The 7,500-nt window shown below is 46.3% G+C and overlaps 1 protein-coding gene across 1 annotated transcript in view; it reads right to left on the reverse strand.

Annotated features, from left to right (window-relative positions):
- Positions 1–7,500, reverse strand: part of tmem26a (transmembrane protein 26a) — a 17,180-nt gene that overhangs the window by 7,906 nt on the left and 1,774 nt on the right. The window lies entirely within an intron of this gene.

Genomic DNA, 7,500 nt, shown 5'->3' on the forward strand with positions numbered 1-7,500 from the left:
CAGGTGAACTCGAGAGGCAAAGCTCAAATTTTTAATTCTATTGCATGTTGTACACAGCATATCCTATCAATAAACCCGTAATGTGGAGTTACAGAGTTCGTGATTTGCATTTGTTTCAGTTGTGTATTTAGGCTAAGTTGTAGGCTAGCCACATAGCTCGCTATAATAACTGTGTTGCTTGGCTAAATTGCTAATGTTTACTTGAATTTTATAAGCCATTTGATAGCCTTCCCCACCATGGGAGATTCCAAATAAAACAGCAAGGCATATGAACGTAGAATAGTCACGTACTATAACTCTAGTAGGCTACCAAATAGCATATTTAACCCCCCAAAGTGAACTGGTAAAATGTAAGATTAGTTCTAATCTAACCAAGCCAGCTGCAATGTGCTCAGATCCCTACGTAGGCTATCTGACGAATCCAGCGCCGGATTCGTCTAGGTTTGGTCTATTCTGTTTTTAGGATATATTTCCCCCTCAAATAACAATATAGCAGCAATAATATTAATTTAATAGTTGACCATTTTTATCAGAGCTTCCCCTATTCCAATGTGCAGCAACCGCCACTGACACACACACACACACACACACACACACACACACACACACACACACAGCTGTGTCTCCCATGGCTTAAGTTATGAATACCATTTGAAAAGTTACAGTCTGGGGATACCAACCCACAACTCTGGAGTTCAAAGACTTTGTCAGCATGTCTCTGTCCAATTCTCTCTCTCTCTCTCTCTCTCTCTCTCTCTCTCTCTCACACACACACACACACACACACACACACACAGCATGTCTCAATCCAATTCATTGCTGGGATTCACTTCAGACAAAGACAACCAGTGTTCCCTTCAAGTTTTCCAAACACTCACTCACTCACAAACACACACACACACACTCACACACACACACACACACACACACACACACACACACACACACACACACACACACACACACACACACACACACACACACACACACACACACACACACACACACACACACACACACACACACACACACACACACACACACACACACACACGCACCAGTGTTCCTAACCTTGGGACACCCAAACTGGGGTAATGTGGATCTAATTGCTCCTCAAACAGCACCCTGGTCCAGTGAAAACAGCACAGCACAGCACACACACACACACACACACACACACACACACACACACACACACACACACACACACACACACACACACACACACACACACACAGCACCTGGTCCAGTAAAAACAGCCCTTAGCATTTCCCATTAGCATGATCAATATGAACCGGAGTTGGCGGTCAGAGGCTCCTCCACTGAGAGTGTCCAACAGACTTCAAAAGACAGGACAAACACTGACCCCTAAGGTGTACGCACGCACGCCCTTCACCATCAAAAGACAGGACAAACACTGACCCCTAAGGTGTACGCACGCACGCCCTTCACCATCAAAAGACAAGACAAACACTGACCCCTAAGGTGTACGCACGCACGCCCTTCACCATCAAAAGACAGGACAAACACTGACCCCTAACGTCTAAGCTCTGCACCCTAAAAGACTTGAAGGTTGTATCAGCGATTGGCCCAAACATACATGATCACTTTCATCTGATCTTTCCTCACGATGTGCTGGCTGCTCGTCCCATAAGCAGGCCGTCAAAACAACAGGCGTCCGCTTTATGGCAGTTGTTCACTGATGCAAACAGGCGTCTGCTTTATGGCAGTTGTTCACTGATGCAAACAGGCGTCCGCTTTATGGCAGTTGTCCTTAAGGGGAGATATTAGGATTCAGCCCTAAACACTGAAGGTGCCTCTCATGCAGCGTTTATACGTCCTCCCTCGCTCCTCGGGCCTCGATCCTCACTGATCTACATAAAGAATGATGGGGCAGCAACAATGGAATAGTCTATCCCTTCTTCTATCTTTCTTTGTGTAGATCAGTGAGGATCGAGGCCCGAGGAGCGAGGGAGAACGTATAAACGCTGAATGAGAGGCACCCTGAGAGTCCTTAAGGGGCGATATTAGGATTCAGCCCTAAACCCTGTGTGAGTCCTTAAGGAGAGATACTAGGATTCAGCCCTAAACCCTGTGTGAGTCCTTAAGGGGAGATATTAGGATTCAGCCCTAAACCCTGTGTGAGTCCTTAAGGAGAGATACTAGGATTCAGCCCTAAAACAGCCGGTTCAAGAGCACTGCCTATTCCCCATGGACTTATACACACAAACACACTACCTCTCTCTCTCACTCTCTCTCTCTCTCTCTCTCTCTCTCTCTCTCTCTCTCTCTCTCTCTCTCTCTCTCTCTCTCTCTCACTCTCTCTCTCTCCCTCTCTCTCTCTCTCTCTCTCTCCCCCTTTCCCTCTCTCTCTCTCTCTCTCTAATGCATGCATGCTTGGACACACTCACTGTCCATTGTCCATAGATGTAATATTAAGTATTGAGTTAGGTCTGTTTCAAGAGCATCAGGCTACTGCCCAGTGGAACCTGCACTTGGACTCTACTGCCCAGTGGAACCTGCACTTGGACTCTACTGGACTCTATAGCCCAGTGGAACCTGCACTTGGACTCTACTGGACTCTATAGCCCAGTGGAACCTGCACTTGGACTCTACTGGACTCTATAGCCCAGTGGAACCTGCACTTGGACTCTACTGCCCAGTGGAACCTGCACTTGGACTCTACTGCCCAGTGGAACCTGCGCTTGGACTCTTCCAGATCACATGTGCTGCTGTTGGTCCAGTCACCATGGAGCCCATTCACTGTTGATATGTTTGTCATGTCTCTGTTTGTGTTATGTGTGCTTTATGTAGACAAACACACACATGTGTGTGTGTGTGTGTGTGTGTGTGTGTGTGTGTGTGTGTGTGTGTGTGTGTGTTTTCTGTAGCCTACCACACACATTACATAATGGGTATGGGGTGTGTGTATTTGTGTGTGTGTGTGTGTTTTCTGTAGCCTACCACACACATTACCTAATGCCGCTCTGCGATGCTATGCTGTTTGCGTTAGGACCCTTTGGGTTGCAATGGGTAAAAATGCGCTGTATAAACAAAGTTATCTTACTTTACCTTACCTAACATGCCCCCCACCCCATCCCCCCCCACATACACAAATACACACACACACACATACATACACAAATGCAAACACACACACACATACATACACACACACACACACACACACACACACACACACACACACATATTCATAAATGTTCCTATACCAGTATGAAATACACACACACACACACACACACACACACACACATCCATAAATGTTCCTATACCAGTGTGAAATACACACACACACACACACACACACACACACACACACACACGTAAATACTCCTAGTTTGTGAGTAACTTTTGAGTGGGCGACATTTTGGACAAGCTGCCCTGACTGTGTTATCTAAGGAAACGCCAATCCAGCACACACACACACACACACACACACACACACACACACACACACACACACACAGACGGCAGGGCAGAGCTACTGATCTCAGCACAGGAAGCAGAAGATTGGGGTCGCCATGTCCGCCGCCAGTCTGACCTACACACACAGGGCTCTCCCATGACCCAACACACACACACACACACACACACACACACATACTCCTATAGCCCCGCACAATACACACACACTCCTATAGCCCATATAGCACACACACACCACACAAACACAGAGCATATACTGTATACACTCACACTCACTCACACACACACACACACACACACACACACACACACACACACACACACACACACCACACAAACATAGAGCATATACTGTATACACTCACACTCACACACACACACACACACACACTCCCATGACCCAACACAACATAAACAGACAACACCAGGAAGAGGATGGAGATGTCTCTCAACCCCCACCAGTCTATCAGGGCCACAAGAGCTTCCTTCAAACCCTCCGATCAATCTAACACACACACACACACACACACACACACACAGGGCCGTAAGAGCTTCCTTGAAAACCTCCGATCAATCAAACAAAAGTAAAAAGCAATTGAAAAAATTGTGACTGTCCTGTATAAAGAAACGCTGTGCTGTGTTGAAGGCAGTCAAAAGTCCGAGGCACACCGATATAGTGAAAAAAGTTACAAATCCTTTATTGCATTTGGATAAGCCTACGCGTTTCGACTCTACTGAGTCTTCCTCAGGTAAAAAGTAAAAAGCAATATGACTAGCAGAGACTAAGTGATAAGGGATGCTAGATGTGGACCACGCACATGCACATGCGCCAGCACATGTTTGTCTCGAGTGAACATCACACAAAGCTGTAAGCATCATTTGGTTGATTCCGTATTCAGCATGTTTGTGTTTGTGCAAGTGTGCATTCATGAGCTCATTATGCTCGAGGTTGTTCTGATGGATAGCTTGCCCTCACAACACTTCTCCTGCTTATCTGTGATGTTCTGTAAAGCTCCATGCTAATTAACATGGAGGCATCAGTTTGAGGAACGGTGCGTTTGAGAAAACATTTGGGGTGTACTGCAGCTCAGACAGGAAACAGAGAGAGAGCGATACACACAGCCTGGAAGCACACATATAAATAATGTCCCTTGTGGGAATCATCCCAGAACTAGAAACACTCGAGAGGACTCTCTTGAACACACTGACCTCTCCTCCATGTGCGGAGGCTCTTTACTTTCCACATATTTTCCAGACTAGTAGTGTTCAGTTCTAGACTAGTGGTGTTCCGGGCTCTAGACTAGTGGTGTTCAGGGCTCTAGACTAGTGGTGTTCAGTTCTAGACTAGTGGTGTTCAGGGCTCTAGTGGTGATCAGGGCTCTAGTGGTGTTCAGCTCTAGACTAGTGGTGTTCAGGGCTCTAGTGGTGATCAGGGCTCTCTAGACTAGTGGTGTTCAGGGCTCTAGACTAGTGGTGTTCAGGGCTCTAGTGGTGTTCAGCTCTAGACTAGTGGTGTTCAGGGCTCTAGACTAGTGGTGTTCAGGGCTCTAGACTAGTGGTGTTCAGGGCTCTAGACTAGTGGTGTTCAGCTCTAGACTAGTGGTGTTCAGGGCTCTAGACTAGTGGTGTTCAGGGCTCTAGACTAGTGTTCAGGGCTCTAGACTAGTGGTGTTCAGGGCTCTAGAGGTGTTCAGCTCTAGACTAGTGGTGTTCAGGGCTCTAGACTAGTGGTGTTCAGGGCTCTAGACTAGTGGTGGTCAGTTCTAGACTAGTGGTGATCAGGGCTCTAGACTAGTGGTGTTCAGTTCTAGACTAGTGGTGTTCAGTTCTAGACTAGTGGTGTTCAGGGCTCTAGACTAGTGGTGTTCAGGGCTCTAGTGGTGTTCAGGACTCTAGACTAGTGGTGTTCAGGGCTCTAGACTAGTGGTGTTCAGTTCTAGACTAGTGTTCAGGGCTCTAGACTAGTGGTGTTCAGTTCTAGACTAGTGGTGTTCAGGGCTCTAGACAAGTGGTGGTCAGTTCTAGACTAGTGGTGTTCAGGGCTCTAGACTAGTGGTGTTCAGTTCTAGACTAGTTGTGTTCAGGGCTCTAGACTAGTGGTGTTCAGGGCTCTAGACTAGTGGTGTTCAGGGCTCTAGTGGTGTTCAGGGCTCTAGACTAGTGGTGTTCAGGGCTCTAGTGGTGTTCAGGGCTCTAGACTAGTAGTGTTGTTCAGGGCTCTAGTGGTGTTCAGGGCTCTAGACTAGTGGTGTTCAGGGCTCTAGACTAGTGGTGTTCAGTCTAAACTAGTGGTGGTCAGGGCTCTAATGGTGATCAGGGCTCTAGACTAGTGGTGTTCAGTTCTAGACTAGTAGTGATCAGGGCTCTAGTGGTGTTCAGGGCTCTAGACTAGTGGTGTTCAGGGCTCTAGACTAGTGGTGTTCAGTTCTAGACTAGTGGTGTTCAGGGCTCTAGTGGTGTTCAGGGCTCTAGACTAGAGGTGTTCAGGGCTCTAGACTAGTGGTGTTCAGGGCTCGGTGTTCAGGGCTCTAGTGGTGTTCAGGGCTCTAGACTAGTGGTGTTCAGGGCTCTAGACTAGTGGTGTTGTTCAGGGCTCTAGTGGTGTTCAGGGCTCTAGACTAGTGGTGTTCAGGGCTCTAGACTAGTGGTGTTGTTCAGGGCTCTAGTGGTGTTCAGGGCTCTAGACTAGTGGTGTTCAGGGCTCTAGACTAGTGGTGTTCAGGGCTCTAGACTAGTGGTGTTGTTCAGGGCTCTAGTGGTGTTCAGGGCTCTAGTGGTGTTCAGGGCTCTAGACTAGTGGTGTTCAGGGCTCTAGACTAGTGGTGTTCAGGGCTCTAGACTAGTGGTGTTGTTCAGGGCTCTAGTGGTGTTCAGGGCTCTAGTGGTGTTCAGGGCTCTAGACTAGTGGTGTTCAGGGCTCTAGACTAGTAGTGGCTAGAGCGCGGGCGCGGGCGTACGGTTAACTGGGTAGCACCGCGCTTCCGTGACTGACATCGTTGGTCTCTTGGTTTCCGTTTTTTTTGTTCTAGGAAGAACTCTGCCAGCTCTGCATTGTTTGGCTATGACTACACACACACACACACACACACACACTACTGCCACATATAGACATCAGAGGAGACGAGCTGGGACTCTCACTTCCCTCTTCCCTAACTGTGAGTGGACACGGGTGGCCTGGGCAAATGCCTAGTGACCAATGCCTTCTCTATAACATGACCCACCTTTACTGTACATTTCATTCCTAGTGACCAATGCCTTCTCTATACATATACAGTAACATGAGCCTAGTGACCAAAGCCTTCTATATATATACATATAACATGAGCCTAGTGACCAATGCCTTCTATATACATATAACATGAGCCTAGTGACCAATGCCTTCTCTATACATATAACATGAGCCTAGTGACCAATGCCTTCTCTATACATATAACATGAGCCTAGTGACCAAAGCCTTCTATATATATACATATAACATGAGCCTAGTGACCAATGCCTTCTCTATACATATAACATGAGCCTAGTGACCAAAGCCTTCTATATATATACATATAACATGAGCCTAGTGACCAATGCCTTCTATATATATACATATAACTTGAGCCACCTTTACTGTACATTTCATTCCTAGTGACCAATGCCTTCTCTATATATATACATATAACATGAGCCACCTTTACTGTACATTTCATTCCTAGTGACTAAAGCCTTCACTATAACATGAGCCACCTTTACTGTACATTTCATTCCTAGTGACCAAAGCCTTCTATATATATATATACATATAACATGAGCCACCTTTACTGTACATTTCATTCCTAGTGACCAAAGCCTTCTATATATATATATATACATATAACATGACCCACCTTTACTGTACATTTCATTCCTAGTGACTAAAGCCTTCTATATATATACATATAACATGAGTCACCTTTACTGTACATTTCATTCCTAGTGACTAAAGCCTTCTTTACAACATGACCCACCTTTACTGTACATTTCATTCTCAGTAAAGATTTTTTTACAGGGAAATAATGTCAGTTCTTGAAA

The sequence above is a fragment of the Sardina pilchardus genome, chromosome 18, assembly GCF_963854185.1.
Source record: "Sardina pilchardus chromosome 18, fSarPil1.1, whole genome shotgun sequence".
NCBI lineage: Eukaryota > Metazoa > Chordata > Actinopteri > Clupeiformes > Clupeidae > Sardina > Sardina pilchardus.